The sequence below is a fragment of the Xyrauchen texanus genome, chromosome 42 (assembly GCF_025860055.1).
Source record: "Xyrauchen texanus isolate HMW12.3.18 chromosome 42, RBS_HiC_50CHRs, whole genome shotgun sequence".
Classification (NCBI taxonomy): domain Eukaryota; kingdom Metazoa; phylum Chordata; class Actinopteri; order Cypriniformes; family Catostomidae; genus Xyrauchen; species Xyrauchen texanus.
In genome coordinates this window covers 8,613,410-8,631,970 of record NC_068317.1, presented here as the reverse complement: position 1 = coordinate 8,631,970, position 18,561 = coordinate 8,613,410, and the positions used below count along the sequence as shown (strand labels likewise).

The 18,561-nt window shown below is 38.1% G+C and overlaps 1 protein-coding gene across 3 annotated transcripts in view; it reads left to right on the top strand.

The window, feature by feature from the left end:
- The window catches only part of wdr37 (WD repeat domain 37), a 55,694-nt gene that overhangs the window by 32,149 nt on the left and 4,984 nt on the right, over positions 1–18,561 (top strand). The gene's annotated exons all lie outside the window — the stretch shown is intronic.

The window sequence follows — 18,561 nt, the reverse complement described above, 5'->3', positions numbered from 1 at the left end:
TAAAACCTCTCTCGCTCTGTGTTTTGGTGGCATGCTAAATCAGCTGTTTGGTGGTTAGTGCTGGTTAAGACAGGAGTGAGGAGGTGCTGCAGTCTTTGATTGCTGGGGATTACACGCCGCTCATTATGTTCGAGCCCAATATGTATAATTCTGTCAGATCCCAGCGTAATGCTCTCAAATAGACAATCAGCGTAATGAGATTAGCCGCGTGCTTCTAAACGCTTCCCACTGTCAGCCGCTCCGTGCAAAGTCAATTACTGTCCTTCACGTTCATTGACACTGACGGGTCGCTCTCTGATATCTCTGCGCACCGATAGCTTGTTTGGATCTCATGTATTTCTAACAAAGAGTGCTGTAGATCAAGGCTTTTTCACATAATGCATTCCGTTCACGCAAAATTTGAAATTCTGAATGGAAATGACTTTCTTTCCTTTGTGGAACACAAAAGGAGAAAGTTTGAAGAATGTCCCAGTCTGTTTTTTGTCAATGAAGTTGATAGTGATTTTAATTGATGTATTTCTTCGTCTGGATCTAATACGTTATTTAAAAATAAATTAAAATGTAATTACTTGAGTACACCACGTTTTTTTTGTTTCTTCACCGAGCTTACATTTACATTTATGCATTTGGCAGACGCTTTTATCCAAAGCGATAAAACTATAAAACTCAAGCTTTTTTTTTTTAAAGCTATAAAACTCAAGTGGTATAATCCATGTCTTCAGAACCAATATGATACACCTAGGTGAGAAATAGATCAATATTTTAGTCCTTTTTTACTCTAAATGTTCAGTTTCGCTTTCACATGCAGCCACCATCTGATTAGGGCTGGTCAAAGGTGGAGATTTGAAGTACATAATTATTGATCTGTTTCTCACCCACACCTATCATATAACTTCAGAAGACATGGATTAAACCACTGGAGTTGTTTATGGATTACTTTTATGATGACTTTATATCTCCTTTTTGGAGCTTCAGAGTTTTGGTCACCATTCACTTACATTGTGAGGACCAACAGAGCTGAGATATTCTTCTAAAGACCTTTGTTTGTGTTCTGCAGAAGACAGAAAGTCATAAACATCTGGGATGGCATGAGGGTGAATAAATGATGAAAGAATATTCATTTTTGATGAACTATGCCTTGAAGAAATTTCATCAGTGTGATGTCTTTCTCAAGCATCAGTTTGATTCTATGCTGTCATGTTACACGAGTGTTGATGAGATGCTGCTAATTGTTTTGGGCCGCTGAATTCACTAGTCACTGAGCTCTAAGCAACAGTCCACACACATATACACTCACATTCAAATGCATTGTCACACAGTTGAAATGCACTGAAAGACAATCAATTAAATGTTTGAAGGGTAACTTTTTATATTTGTTTTGTTTTTTAACTATGAGCGAACATTTGATTTCCAGGGGTGTTTTTTTTTTTTATCTTTACAAGGGCATTTTCCCCTATTCTAACCTTATAAATTGACCCTGTCATCCTTTTATGTTAGAATTTAAACAAATAATTACATTTATAAAATGGCACGTTTCAATAATTACAAAATTGCATGATATGCACATTGCATATGTGCATGGTTGCTGAAACTCTCAATCACATTTCTGCAAACTATTAAATCAAAATAGCCTTCAAACCTAATGCACATCCATAGAGGAGATGAGATGACAGCATTTCTCCAGATTTGGAATGAGGAGATTAAAGCTTAGCAACTCCTTCATGCTAATTGAATAAAACTCTGCAAACATAATCATTTCACAATTAAAATTAGTAAGAGATTTGATTCATACACTAAAAGTGGTTAATGTAAAATTATTATTGTATTATTAATAATGTTTTCAAATCAAGTCTATTTATGCATATCTTGTTTTTGTTAATATTATTATTAACTATATTGTATGATTTGGTTACATTTATATTTTGTGTTCTCTCAGACCTGATTAATTTAATAAATAAAAAACATCCATTCCTCTCGCACTTTAGGCTTCTAGCTGTGAAAATATTTCTATTTTGCATTTTTCCTATTTAATCCTTTATTTTTCATGACAAATGATATTAAACCGTTTGAGTGAACATTTGGTGAAAAACCAGTTGATTATGAAATGATCATGATCCTGTATGTGATTTTTCAGAGCATCTAAAGTGCTTTAATGAAAGGACCTGTCCTTTTGTGTTATGAGTTAACAAAGTTAATGTCACAAATTTGCTTATTTGGTGACTGATCACGAAATTGTGTGGAATCTTAAATAATTCTTATATTATGTCACTGTAATCATTTTACATTTACATGGTGTTTGTACATAAATGTGAGTTGGCAGTGTGTGTACACAACCACCCTACAATGTTAAAAGTCCACCAACTCCTCTTTCTTATATTTCTATTAATCAAAAACATTAATGTTATCGTTTCTGCTCTAAAGTGACGTCACTCCGTGCTGGAGCAGATACAGTGAGAAGAATAATGTCTCAGCTTCAGTAAGTGTCATAAGTGTTCTGTTGTTGGCTTTAGAAGTGAACATAAGAGTCTTCATGTACTCCCGCATCAGAGCCAATGAAGACGCAGTGGACAAGCTGGACTGGTAATCTGGCATACCGGGCATTTTCCCGGTGGGCCGACGCACTTTGGGGCCAATCAGGGGCAGACTGGCCATCGGGAAAACCGAGCAGGCCAGTGGATCGGGCGCAAATGGTCCGTGCTAAGCTAAAATGAGCCGGCGCGTTATGCAGAACGGTCCACAAAATGGCGCTGCGATATGCAGAAAAGGACTGCAAACAAACTTTGGTTAAAGCTAAAATTTTGGGCCAGTTGCTATGTAAAATCCCAGGCCGATTTCTCTTCCCTGTCCAGCCCTGCCTGAACTCCGGTATTTACACTGTATTTGGGTGTTTTTCCACCCAAAAAGAGGCATTTATAACATGGTATAATAAATGATCCACACACATTCTGGGGACACCTGAGACTTATATTACATCTTGTAAATAGGGGCATAAAAAGTCTCCTTTAATGGTTTAATGTAATTTTGAATGTCCATGATTTAAGGAGGGTGTACCTGTATGCTGAGTTGGAAATCTCAAGGATTAATATTTGTGTTTTTCTTATTGCGTCACGTGTTGTTCTGAAAGCAAAAAGAAACTAATGAAACACGGAATGTAGGCTGTCATCCGCGCAGTCTGACCGAAGCAAAGCGGGTGGGTTTACAGTACAAGTCTGTTGGGTATACTGCAGTCTCGTCACATTTTAACTTTTTGTTTAGCCTCCCATTCAGCTCATATAAACACGCTGTGTGATCATGAGGAAGGATTACATCAAGATGTAGATTGGAATGTAGGTGCGGAATTCATATAAAAAACTAGTCTATTCCTCTCTAGCCATTGCTAGCGTGCCAGTGATTACCCCTCTGCGTGCCAATGTGGGCCAAAATTCCAGCTACTGAGAAGCTTGTGGAAGGCTACCCAAAACTTTTGACAATTTAAAGGCAATGATACCAAATACTAATAAAGTGCATGTAACCTTCTGAACCACTGGGAATGTGATGAAATAAATCAATACTAAAATAAATCATTCTCTCAACTATTAATCTGACATTTCATATTCTTAAAATAAGTAGTGATCCTAACTGACCTGACAGGGGATGTTTTCTACAATTAAATGTCATTTGGCTAAAGTGTATGTAAACTTCTGACTTCAACTGTAAATCACAGTCTCTAGTTTGAGAAACAGACTCCTCACAGGTCCTAAACTAGCAGCTTCTAAATGCCAAAGACCTGCATTGCTGCAAGAGAATGCGTGGACAAACAGAACATTTTAAGTATACAACATTTTTTTTTTTTATTAGAGATAGCCATTTGTAACATTTGAAATGTCTCTAATCTACATAATGTACATTGTGACTGAAACACATTCCTATTTCAGGTTTATTCTCATTCACGTATGTCCAAGTATTTTGGCTATTAATTTAACATACTATTACATACTATTATTAACTTACTATTACTATTAACATACAAAACTATTCTAATTTAATATCACAGAGGAGGACATTTATCTTCTATGATTTTGCAGCAATTATCCAGATATGGAATGAGATTATTAAGCAAACTGTTATCAAATCCTACATGCCAACTGAATAAAATTAGCCAAAAATAAACATTTCACTCAGTGTTTTAGTGAGAGATATGATTGTTCAAACATGAAAATCGGTTGTTCTGTATATGTATTATTGTATTCCAGTTGTAATAATAAAGTCTTAATTAACATTATGGTTATTTAACATATGGAGATATTATTATTAAGTAAATTGTAGCATTTGTTTACATTATGTTTTATCACTTGTGCACTTTTGGCCTCTAGTCGGTGAGGCTTTTTAGACAAATACAGGAAAGTACAGTACAGCACCGTGAGCGAGAGTGTTACATGCTATGACAGTTTATTTTGAACAAGAGGGGCGAATATTTATGGAATTTAACGTGGGAGTACAATATTGAACTGATGCAGACTTATAGTTGCACAGAGCTCGTCTATGCACGCAATGGCGAGAGCAACTGGATTGCGGAGAAAAAAAAAATCACGTTCAGTGAAAAATCAAAAGATCATAATGTACAGTATGTAATTGTAACTATATCAGATATTATTAATAAAACAAGGGAACACATTGCGTAGGCATTTAATGCCCCATATTTTCAATTTAGAGGATATTTTTGTCAATTTCTGTGGCATTTTTGCTACGAGTCCCCGTTAATTTCTGACACTATTGGCATTGCATCTTTCTGAGGTGTTTAAAAGTTTGTTTTAGACCTATAGTAGCAAGTAAACAAGATATCCTCACATGTGTCAAACGACATTGTGTTAATGTTTGACATACTTAAAACTTTGCCTACCTTAAAAAGAAGAGAAGTTTGATCAGTGGATAAACGTGTTCAGACGGTTCCCTCGTAGCTGAATGAACAACTCCTATCCAGAATTAAATGAAATATGCAAATAATCACAGTATTGCAGTTCTTGTATAGTGATAGGACTTGGAGTCTTGGAGAAACTAGAGAAGAGAGGACACCAGTGGTGGTTTATGTAAGATGCTGTGTTCATAATGCTGTGCCCTGCAGTCTTCCGTTGTGCCGCGCACAGCCCGTTTTAGTTTATAAACAGATTTAGCGATTTATATCTATAATTTAAAAAAAAATAACTGTAGCAAAGTTGAATACTTAATTTTTAATCAACTCAAGTAAAAGTAAGATTATTTATTTATACTTAAATATTTTTTTTTTTAAATATACTCAAGTACTGTAATGAGAGTAATTGTAATTCGTTACTTTCCACCTCTGGTTATTAATAAAACAACACAAACTCTTTGCAGGGTCATTTTTGCTCAGAGCCCCCGTTAATTTCTGACCCTGCATGGAACACTAAAGACATGGAGATGAGAGAAGTAACAGGTGTTTAAGTGTCTCTCTTCGCCATGCAGCTGGTATACAAAATATTTTTGCTATTTCTGCCTTTCTTGTCAAATGTGCTGCACTTAGGGTTGCAGTGGTATACTGGTTTCACGCGGTATTAAAATTGACGGTTTTCATACCATGTACATTTGCTTATCTACGGTATTTAGAAATAAATGGATGGAGAATCTCACCTGCGTGTGCACACATCTCCTTTCCTCCTCGACTGCTTGTCAGACTCGTCAACTTGCGCCACACAAACACACATGCAGCGGAGAAAATGTCAGAGAGAAGCGATGCGAGGGGGTCTGACATAAGTGAGTGTGTGTGTGTGTGTGTGTGAGTTATAGCAGTGTTTTGCAAATGGTGGGTCGCAGGTCTATTCAGACTGTGTCGCGGACAGCAGGGAACGAGCAATCCCATGGTTCTCCCATTGAAGATAATTCCCAAGTGATGGCGTATTTAGGACTGCCGAGGCATATTTAATGATAATCTCAGAATCAACTGAAGTCTTCTCATCTACACTTTCACGCGAGTGTAATGGAACAAGCTCATGCTAATGATCTGCTCTCTGGCACGCGTACAACAACCGGGCTTCTCTCGATATTGTGGAGTGCAGACCTCAAAACTGATGTGACCAATTTAAATTCTAGTGAGACTTTTCTTGTTTAAAGCATTACGGAGGAAGTCCAGTCAAACCTCTCAAACAGTAGGACGCCTTGACATGCCAAACAGCACTGAAGAGGAAAAGAGCAACATTGTGCTATGTGCTAATTTTTAAAAATTATACATCACCTTTACAAAATTGTTTCAGGATTTTACATGAGTAAAAGTAACTGTTATATTTTTACAAAATGTTATAGTTTCACATTAAATAATCTAAAGGTAGAATATATTAGACCTCATTTTATATCAACAGTGGCAGTTGTAGTTAAACTTTCATGATGTGTTTCAGCTAGTATATATTTTTCATAAATACTATAATTTGATATTATTATTTAAGACTAACTACACTGATCTAACCATGGTAATGAGGAGATTTTCCTCATGTGTGATATGTATGTTCTGTATGAATGATGTTTGAAATTAGAAACAAACAGGATAATAATGGGCTCATGTAAGTAAATATGCTCTTAAATTCTTAAAAGAGGGGAAAACTTCCTGTAGATTTTGTTGTTGACGTCAAAAACAAAAATAATGTCACTTGATGCAGGTCCTCGTTCTGGAAAACCATGAACAAAGCAACATAAAGGGAAATACGACCCAGGATACATTAAATACAGGTTTTATTGCCCAGCCCTAATGTGCTGCTGACAGCTGCATGTGAGAGAGAGGTAGAGATAGAGCAGATTTACTTGTTCATGTTAAGTCTATTGATTTGATTTGTTCATCTGTATCTATTGGTTTAATAATTCACAGCTGCACTGAAAAGTGAATAAAAGTTTGTGGGAATTTCCCATGCTATGAATGTGGAACTTGCGGGAATTATTAAAATGTTGCACTATACCTGCAATCCTGCACAATATTTCAGGCCCTGGAATATATATATGTGTATTACTGCATGGAGATGTCTTTGTGTGTGTTTGTGTGTGTGTGTGTGTGTGTGTGGGCAGGAGAGACAGCTGTTGGATGTAATGAGTAACTTAGAATGTAGTGTAGTGTGTGGGTGGGGTTGATTGAGTCACACATGAGAGAGAGAGAGAGAGAGAGGAGAGAGGAAGGAGTGAATGCTCTGCTGCACTAGGACTGTAAGATGAATGAACTCTGCAGCAGGAGCTGAGGACCTCCTAAAGACCAAACACACACCATTTATATTCATTCATGCTGAGAACATGCAAGGCTATAGATTCACATTCATATGAATCATGCTTGACCACCTTTCTATCGCTCTCTCTCTCTCACTCACTCACTCACTCACTCACTCACACACACACACACACACACAGTTGGATCGGCCATCATTCACATAGTTCTAAACGTTCCCCACCCCTTGCATGTGTTTATTATAAATTAAATCATTTGATACTGTTTTCAGCTTTGAATAAGACTGAAGTGCTCAGTTTTACCAATATTTAAGTCCATTTAGTAGAATTCTGCAGATTTCCTCCACTCTTGTGTTGTCTTGGCTGTGAGCTAAGGGTCATTGTCCTGTTGAAAGGTAAACCTTCGGCCCAGTCTGAGGTCTCGAGCGCTCTGGACCAGGTTTTCATTAAGGATATCTGTATTTTGCTTCATTCAGCTGACCAGTCCCCCAGTCCCTACTGCTGAAAAACACCCCCACACCATGATGCTACCAACACCATGCTTCACCTTTGGGATGATCTAATGAAAAGTCTAATGGTTCAATACAATATTCGATAAGGTGTATTCCCCTAGATTAGCTCCCTGTGCAAAGATGTCCCATCCTGTGTTTTTAAAACAATCTTGCAATGCTTGCCCTCCCTCCATACTTGCACAGCTTTTACCTGTGGCTTAATTCTACTGATCAGTGGTTTATATGATGGTAAGAGAAACATTGAGAGGTGGTCTGATAGTCCAAAGTGTGGAGATGGTGAGGCTTTGCGTTTGGAATGTTGGTGTAGACTTGGTCTAAGTTATTTCCCCCTCTTGTGGCAAAGTGTACATTATTATAAAACTTTGGTTAAACTGACTTAAGGTTTGCATGGTTAAAGTCCCCTGCTACTATGATAGCAGCTTCAGGATTTACAGTTAGTTGTTGATCGATAATGTCCAGCAGCCTCTCCAGCGCTAGCTTAGCTTTAGCTTGTGTAGGCACATATACAGCCGTAATGATTACAGATGAAAATTGTCTTGGCAGGAAAAACTCTATGTCCTGGGAACAGTGTTTTTCAATTATTGCTTAATCTGTACACCAGTTGTCATTGATGAAGCAATGACTCCCCCACCTTTGTTTTTTATGGACTGTGGAGTCCTTTCTTCTCGGTAAACAGAGCAGCCTTTTAGCTCAATGGTGCCATTTGTGATGTTTTCATTCAGCCAAGTTTCTGTAATAATCATTACACAACTGTCTATATTGTGCAAAGAAAGCCTCAGATTAATTTAGTCGATTTTGTTGACAATCGATTGGGAGTTGGTGAGAAACCGACTCTGAAGTGTGGGCTCATAGGGCTTAGCTTTGAGCCTGGCTGGTATCCCGGCTCTCAAACACCGCTTTTGTTTCCTCTCTCGCCGTTGTCTGTGTCGCCCCGCTGGGGGGATGATGAGCTCACTGGGTAATGGTAGTAACAGTATCTCCGGTGGAATGGCATTCGATTAGTTGGATTCTCTGATGGTTAACAATTCCATTCAATTGCAGGACTTCCATGTGTTGTTTCCACGCACATATAAAAACAATTAACAATCTGCTGCTGTCAAGCGGTATGCGCCGTCATCTTTTCTCATTGTTGAAGGACAGAATGTTTAGCCAATGAAAACTATTCTAACAATATACATGATGTACAGTAAATATTGTGCCAGTTGGCTTGAGTTTAATTCTATTCTACAACTGGAGTTCCACCATTCACCAATGAGCTATCCTGTGACGCATTTGGTGATGCACCTGTCTTTCAACATGGAATTTGCTCCTGCATTCCGCAGTGTTGCTGTAGTATTATTATAGGTACTTATAATTATTATAAGTAATATTGTAAGATACAGGCAGTACAGTATGCAATCAAAATGATCTGTATGGCCTAAAGATTGAGTTTGAGGGCTGATTGTTGTCTGTATTGACATCAGTGTAATGTCTGTGTATGCATGGAGACAAAAGATTGTTTTAGGAGTTTGATTGTTGTCTGTATGGCCGGCCATCAGTGTAATGTCTGTGTATGCATGGGGATAAAGATTGTTTTTGGAGAAATTTGTTTGCACTATTTGATATTTATTGATAAATAAAAAACAACAAAAAATATTAAGATCATGACATTTTGCCATATTTTCAAATTAAAAAGATAAAGAATGGTTTAGTTGATGTTGTATATGTAAAAGTAACTATAATATCTTTCTCTAGCCCTCAGATCATTTTGTTACCAAGTGGCCCTTTGGAAACTCCAAGTGGCCATTTTAGGTTTTGTCCCTAGTCAGAGAAAAAAGCTTTCAGGAACCTCTTTTTTTTTTTTTTTTTTTTTTTGTTAGATGTACCTCAAATTTGAAACATACCGTAACATCTTTAGACTTGTGGCTTTGAGTACATTGTATTTCTGGGTTGCTCTGGCACATTTATTATTGCTTTTTTATTGTTATTATAAACACTTCTTTTCATAATTCATCCTGCCCCTTTTATTTGAGAGTGACTGAGATTGCTTGCTGAAATGAAGGACTTCCCTCCTCTCACTCAGTCAACAGATATTTGTTCATGAATGAAATGACTGATATTGGCTTCTGATAGGAGGTGTACTGAATTGGAGGTGTACCTGTGGATGTATTTTAAGTCCTATCTTCAAAGTCAGTTCCTCTTTGTTTGACATCATGGGAAAATCAAAAGAAATCAGCCAAGAACACAGAAAAAAAAAAAATTGTAGACCTCCACAAGTCTGGTTCATCCTCGGGAGGAATTTTCAAATGCCTGAAGGTACCACGTTCATCTATACAAACAATAGTATGCAAGTATAAACACCATGGGACCATGCAGCTATAATACAGCTCAGGAAGGAGACACATTCTGTAGCCTAGAGATGAATGTAGTTTAGTGCAGAAAGTGCAAATCAATACCAGAACTACAGCAAAGGACCTTGTGAAGATGCTGCAGGAAACAGGTAGACAAGTATCTATATCCACAGTAAAATGAGTCCTATATAATGAGTTCTATATATATGTACATACATACACACACACACACACACACACACACTAAAAACTGTGATTAATTTAATGAGTTATCACAGAAACTTTATTGCTGAGATTTCACTGTCACATTTCCTTCATCAGCTGTATTGTCCATACAACTTGAAACAAAAGGTTGCTTGCTCATGTTATGCAGACTAAGGCCTTAAACTGCCTGTACAGTTTCTGAAAGTGAGGAAATTTAATTGAGTTGTGCAGCTGACATGTGCCTGACTCACTCAACTAACCCAGAGCATCAGGACACACCATGAGCACAGCATTACGACATATGGACACTCTGATGAATCTTTCATGCCTTCACCCACTGTTTTCTGCTATAAGCAGCACAAGTGTTGGAAAACTTTCAAAAGTGCCACTTTTAGAGCTACTGGATATTAGTGTACTGTAGGGATGTCCCGATCAGCTTTTTTGGCACCCGATCCGCTAATTCAATATTAAATATCTTGTTTTTTTGTTTGTTTGCAAAAATAACTAAGTAAACAAAGAAACTAAAAGATGTCTTCAGCTTAATGCATTTAACTTAGTGCAGCTAGCATTTTTATAAAACTCACATATAAAATCAACTTCTACTTAGAATGGTGTAATAGCTTATTTTAACTTTAATATTCAGGTACAAAAAAGTTCTGTATGGATGAATATAAATCTTACATATACTTACAAATGGTGTAAACAGCTTGACATGAATAGTCACAACAAAAAACTAATTCAAAATTTTGCAATTCCACAAGTGGCATAAACAGTTACACTTGGACAGGCCCAAGTTCAACAACAATGAAACGGTTATTAATAGTTCTGTTGTCAAAATGCCATTGTGACCTACTGACAACCAGAAAAAACCATGACAGCGTCACACACCGCAGAGATACATTCAAAAATAAGAAAAATATATTCATAACAAGCTCTAAAACTGCTCCTGTGAGAAATCATTCATATCTATGGTCTGTTTACCGTCTTTAAGTTTTACTGTAACACAAATCACTAATTATTACGCAAATGCATTGTGGCAGGGCGGAGGGCGGGGCCGGGTCGTGATCATACACACCCGGTCCCTTATCAGGCTGATTGGGGACCGGGCATGCGACATTCCAGCCCAGCCCCGCCCCCCTCCGCTCCACACTCTTCCCAGCATTACCTCAGGCCGGGGGTGCCACCGGCATGACATACACCCCCCTTCCCTGGGGAGGGGCGTACTTTGCACCCCTTCAGGTCATCCCCGCCTTCCTTGACCTGGGAGGAGACAGGAGGGGAAAAAACAACAACAAAAAACTAAACGGGTGAGGGAAGGCGGGGATGACCTGATGACCTTTCATTAGAGGAGCAGTGTATGTGTGATTGCCTGCATGCTGCAAAAAAGATCGGCCCTAAATCTTGGCACGACCAGCCGATCGCCGATGACGGATTTAAGACAAAAATCGGCCGATCTTGATCAACAGCCAATCGATCGGGACATATCTAGTGTACTGTATGTTTATCTGTAAAGTTCTCTGAGAGTATTATGGAAAACAAAGTGTGACCAGAGGTGCATAGATATGGACAGGATCAGTGTTTCTTCATTTTGTTTACATTTTCGCGCCACTCATGCAAATTGTCTAGTAATCATTGGCTGTGCCGAGACGTAGCAGCACATGGAAAACCGAAGTATACTTTGACCTTTAGACTTGGCCTTGTAAGACTTAAGACTTCTCTTGATGTTGGTGCTGAAAAGCACAGCAGCCATACCTCAAAACATCCATTCATAATCATTGAATTATGGTTTAAATGCTAATAAGTGGCACAGTACAAATGAAACATGACATTAAAGACATGTCCACAGCCTCATCTGTTTCCTCTGCTGGGCATTTCCTGTCAGAGCATTTGTGTATCTGTCAGGACTCGTCTGAGAGGGTCACCCGGGTGTTTGATTTCAGAATGAAGGAGGAACACACACCTGCTGTCCTTTAGAGTGTGTCACAATGGTTTTCTCAGTGAGGAACCATCACAGCTGGTGTCCCCTTTGAAATAGATCACCATAATGCTGGATGACAAGCCCACCTCATCCTGTTCTTTCATTGGTTAAAGATCAGGGCTTTTGGCCAGAAGGTTGAAGGTTCGAATCTCGCAAGGTTTGATCCAAGAGCTCTTGATTAAAACATTTCTATGTATTCTGAATCTTAAAGGGATAGTTCACCCAAATGTGAAAATCCTGTCATATATACTATTACCTAATGTCTCTCCAAACCCGTATGACTTTCTTTTTGTCCGTGGAACACATTAGGACATGTTTATTAGATTGTCGGGTGCTCTTTTCTGTGGCCAGGTTCTCTCAAGCTCTAAAAATGATGAGAACTACAATTAAAGTGGTTCCTTGGACTAGTGTGCTTTATTCCAGGTCTTTATTCAAAGCCATACAATTGCTTTGCACGAGGAACAGCCCGAAATTTAAGTTATTCACTGTTTGCTGAAAATCTTCCCCAATGCTGTAACTCTGTAATGTTTCTTGCACGTATTTAAACTTAACTCACAAAACTGTGTCACATCAGTTTATACAGTATGTCTTGTATCTGATCATGACACGACAAATTTGAAAGTGTGGGAGCGCAAATGAGGTTTGAGAGCTGTTGTGGAGGGAAATATTTTCTGTGAATAACGATTTAAATTGAACTCTGTTCCTAACACAAAATTACTGTATCTTAAGACGTGGAATGTAGCACAACGGTTTATGAACTACTTTTTATGGTACTTTAAAAGTGATTTTTTTGCCATTTTTGGAGCTCGACACTTGGAGGACATGGAGACTCTAGTTTTTTATGTATTAGTTTTGCATTCAGTTGCAATAACTTTTGTGTTCCCTCACAATAAGTTTTGCATCTCTTCACAAAACATTAACAATATTAAGTAATATTGTAGTTAACATGATTCTAATAACCATGTTTTTGGCAGACACCATGGTTTTACTATAGCAATGTTGACGACTATAGTATCTTTTTTAACTTTTTTTTTTTTTTCTCTATATGTTTTTATTTTTTGTTTCTTTTTCTCTTAAGGAAACAGTGGTTTTACTAGGTCTATAGTAACATTGTAGCAACCATGACTAGTAGTTTTTTTGTCTGAAACCATGGTTTTACCATAGGATAGTTTTAGTAATCGTGACTGTAGTAACCATGGTGTTTTGGTAGAAAACATGATTTTGATACAATTATTCATGGTTTTACTTCAGTAATACTGTAGTATTCTTTAAGGAACCATGGCTTTACTATACTAATATTTTAGTAACATGGTACATCTTGTGATTACAATGGTTTTACTATTTAAACTATTGCTGTAGTTAAACCATGGTTTATTTTCATAAGGGTTAACTATGTAATTCGAAGTAACCATGGTAACCACAAAAGTATGATTTGTATTACCATAGTTTTCTTGTTCATGTATTTTTGCTATGGTTTTACTACAGATATTATAGTTGAACTATAGTTAATACAGTAAAACCATGGTAATTGTTTGTGGTTGATGGTTTTTCTACAAATAGCATAGTTCAACTATGGCTGCTGTTGTAAACCATGGTTAATTTATTTAGAGGGAACCCAAAGTAAGTGTGAGGGAGCCAAAAATTAGACCAAAATATTCGTTTACGTAATTATTTGTAAAATATAATTTCAATTTAATTTAATGTTTTGGCATTTGTACAATGACTATATAAATGTTCAGTTATTACATTTTGCAAACAAGATTTTTAAATTCATTATATTACGCTTAGTATTTTTCATACAATGGGTGTTTATACATGAAAATATAAACTTAAGATGCAATTATATTTTTGGAGGGATGTCCCCACAATGTAAGCATACTGTTGAGGGGTCCTTTGCATCAAAAGTTTGAAAACGTTCACTTCCATTGTATGGAAAAGATTCTCAGATTCTGCCAAACATCTGCTTTTATGTTCCAAGGAGATAGAAAGTCATATAAGTTTGTAAAGACATGAGGATGAGTAAATGATCACAGAATGAACTACTCCTTTAATGTCTGCAAAGAATAATGCTATTTTAAAAGTGTCTTGTAAATATAATTAAGAACTATGGACTTTATAAACCGTCATCAGTATATCTCACAACATCAATAGCATGTTATTAAATACAATAACCTGCCATCATTGTTTCTGAAGAGTCAATTATACACGCTATAACTGGATCTCTATTAACCACACACACTCACACACTTCCCCTAATGAGTCTCGACCTTCCTTGTCCCGGTCTAAAAGGAACATTCCGAAAATATCATTTGAGTTGTAATAGGATTTTAATCAAGCTTTTAATCTATTATGGACCCCACTGCTGCCCCCTCCCCTGCTTTCCTGTGGCAGCCCGCAATGTCAGAAAGCGTTTCCACGCTTCACTTTGAATGTGAACTGTGCCGGAGCGAGCCGAGAAAAGCTGTTAAATACGGCCAGACCCAACCCCAAATCCTTAATGCAGAGGAATTTAGCCCCTAATTAAACCTTAATATCATGTCAATTCAAATTAGTGCGGCTGGAGGCGAGCGGAGCAGCGACTCCGGCCCTTTTCTTTTTTGCATTTCTCTCCCTTGCTCTTTGGAGAGAAGCAAACACAAAGAGGAGAGAAATGTCAGCAGGGAATGACTTGATAGATTAGAAATATTAAGGTCTATTAAATGGAAGTGTGTGTGCTGAGCGGAGCAGTTAAATGTGTGCTGTGACCCTGAGGGATGCTGACTTTCGTGCTGTTCACCCAGACTCTCAAATCACCCACACACACACACACACACACACTGCCTCATTCTGCCCTGGCTACTGGTGCTCTTGTGCCCTGTACGGGGCGGAGGTGCTCTGTTTCCAACTTGGGGTGAGATAATTTCATCACAGCAATAATACAATTTTTTTGAATATTCAGATCCAATATATTCTTGCAGTCTGTAACTAAAATGTGCTACGTGGACTCGCATAGCTAAGTTTTCAAACACTCTGGACAAGAACTGCCCACTTTGGGTGTTTACACAGTAGAGATAACACTACATTAGAGAACAATTGAAAATATGTATTTTTTCCTATGGGGATGGTGCATCAAAAAGACGTTAATGGAAAACTGAAGGGTCTGCGAAATTGATGCTCCGTCATTCAAGCTTTGCCTTTAAAGTGTTTAACTTGAGTCAAAAGTTTTGGGCAGCCTTCCACAAGCTTCTCAATATAAGTTGCTGGAATTGTGTCCTATTTTCTCCAGACAGAACTGGTGTAACTGAGTCATGTTTGTAGGCCTCCTTGCTCACACACACTTTTTCAGTTCTGCCAACAATTTTTCTATCGGATTGAGATCAGGGCTTTGTGGTGGCCACTCCAAAACCTTGACTTTGTTGTTCTTAAGCCATTTTGCCACAACTTTGGGGTTGTGCTTGGGGTCATTGTCCAATTGGAAGACCCATTTGCCACCAAGCTTTAACTTCTTGGCTGATGTCTTGAGATGTTGCGTCAATATATACACATAATTGTCCTTCATGATGCCATCTATTTTGTGATGTGCACCAGTCCCTCCTGCAGCAAAGCACCCCCACAACATGATGCCATGCTTCATGGTTGGGATGGTGTTCTTTCAGTTTGCAAGCCTCACCCTTTTTCCTCCAAACATAACGATGGTCAATATGGCCAAAAAGGAAAATGTTTGTTTCTATAGACCAGAGGACATTTCTCCAAGAAGTAAGATCTCTGTCCCCATGAGCACTTGCAAACTGTAGTCTGGCTTTTTTATTGTGGTTTTGGAGCAGTGGCTTCTTCCTTAATGAGCAGCCTTTTAGGTTATGTCGATATAGGACTTGTTGTACTGTGGATATAGATACTTGTCTTCCTTTCTCCTCCAGCATCTTCACAAGGTCCTTTGCTGTTGTTCTGGGATTGATTTTGCACTTTTCCCACCAAACTACATTCATCTCTAGGAGATAGAATGCATCTCCATCCTGAGCGGTATGATGCTTCGTGGTCCCATGGTGTTTATATTTGCGTACTATTGTTTGTACAGATGAATGTGGTACCATCAGGCATTTGGAAATTGCCCCCAAGGCTGAACCAAAATGTCCGGGGTGCTGCACGGCTGCAAACCGCGTCTTATCACCACCACCATCGATGCTTATAAAGATGTTAGTGGTTTTGCGTTGTTTTCAGCTCATGCAGTATGATGGTTGCCTGGTCCCATGGGAGCAATTTCCAAAACCCTGAAGTATAAACACCAAGTATCAACCAGCTTTGTTGCATGTTAAATGTTATAGATGTTAGTTGTTTTGCGTTGTTTTCAGCTCATGTGTTGTACATTTTAATACAGGTCAGATACACTGAATAACAATGAGGAATGTATGTGGACCTATCCTTATTCTGTGGAGTTTTGTTTTGATTGAAACGTGCCGACTGTGGCTCCTATGCAGAAAAACACTCGATTGACAATCTACGATCACTCAGCAACTAAACTGATGAGCTGCAAATGTTCACAAGGTACTCTCATGAATTTTGTGTATCCTCATTCTTGTGTTTCACTGAATTATGGTTAGACCCCTCCAGGCCGGGCACCTCTTGAATGGTTTCACGTTAGTGCGTGGCGGATAAAACTGGAAACACTGATAAAGTGAATGAGAAATTTGTGTATATCTGAATGACTGCTGGTTTAGTCAATACAGTGTAAATGATAGGATCTGTGATTCTAATGTGGATATTTTGTGCATTCAACTCAGGCCATTCTGTCTGCCAAGTGAGTTTAGTTGCATACTGCTTTTTGTTGTGTATGGCCCTACAAGTTGCACAAGTTTGAGAGCTGCTGGCACCATTGCGGACTGTGTTCACAAACTGCAGCAGCAATACCTGGAGGCACCGCCACTTGTACTTGGAGACTTTAATAAATGTACAATTGAACATGTAATCCCTGGGTTTCACCAATATGTGGCGCAGCGAATGAGAAAAGACAGGGTATTAGATAAATGCTATGTAAATCTGAGTGGAGCATATGAGTCCCGTATTTGGCCACCTATTGCTGGTTCAGACCATAATGTTGTACATCTCATACTAACATATAAAACTAAGTTAAAAAGAAGTAAAACAGCAAACAAAGAAATAAGAATATGGTCAGAAGAATATAGACAAGCTCTGAGCGTGTTTTAATTGCACTGTTTGGGAGGTGTTTCTAGAGGATAACATATGTGATACCACCACAGTTATGACGGAGTACACACATATTTTGCATACAGTTGGTAATACCAACCCATTTAGTGAATGCATATCCTAATAACAAGATCTATGTATCCAAGAGTATCTGGCTTTTAAACTGGCTTTATAAAATATAATTTAATCCAAGAGACTGGCTTTTAAGTACAAAGACCACTGTGGACTTCAACAGGCCTGGAGGAATTTAAAAAGGAAATCAGCCGTGGAGAGCAAAACAGGATCACAGACAAAAAAATAGAGGAAGCCCTTAGTTCAGGAAACTCAAAAACACCATGAAATGCATGGCAGGGATGACAGAGACTAAGAGACATATTACTGTAGAGAATGCATTTGAATTTGCAAACAGATTGAATTCCTTTTTCACTAGGTTTGAAGTAACAGATAACAGAAAATGTGCTGCAGCATTCTAAGGGATGTCTCTTTGTATAATGAACAGAGTTAACATCAGTGAGGCGGATGTGAGAAATACCCGCCTGCATTCAAACAGAGCGACAGGTCCTGATAAAACATCAGCTTTTATACTGAAGACCTTTGCCAAGGTATTGGCCCCTGTCTGGCAAAGGATTTTTCAATGGTAATGGACACACATATAATTCCAGCTAGGTGGAAATTGTCCTATATTACACCTATACCTAAGAAGGTATGTCCTAAATAAGAGAACAAGTACAGACCAATTGTTTTACCTCAGTCCTAATGAAATCATTAGAGGATTGTGACCAACCACTTAGTAGCATCTTTAGGAGATACCTTAGACCCATATCAGTTTGTTTATAAAACCAGTCCAAGCACAAAGGATGCTATCATTACACTTGCACATGTAATTAGCGAGCATCTGGATACACAACCTACCTACACTAGAGCTTTATCCCTGAAAAAAAGTGGCTGTTTGATTGGTCCGCTGGTTAGTCCAGTTATGAACAAGTTATTCAGTCACATGACTTATTTGATGATATCTTGTTTTCCTAATAAATCAAACCAGAGTTTATTCAGTAAATGCTATTCCATCATAGTTTATAAGCATTTCTTGTGTATCCAAAAAAAAAAAAAATGTGAGCGTATATGTTTTTCATGTGCATTTTGGAGATTTTATTCACATCTT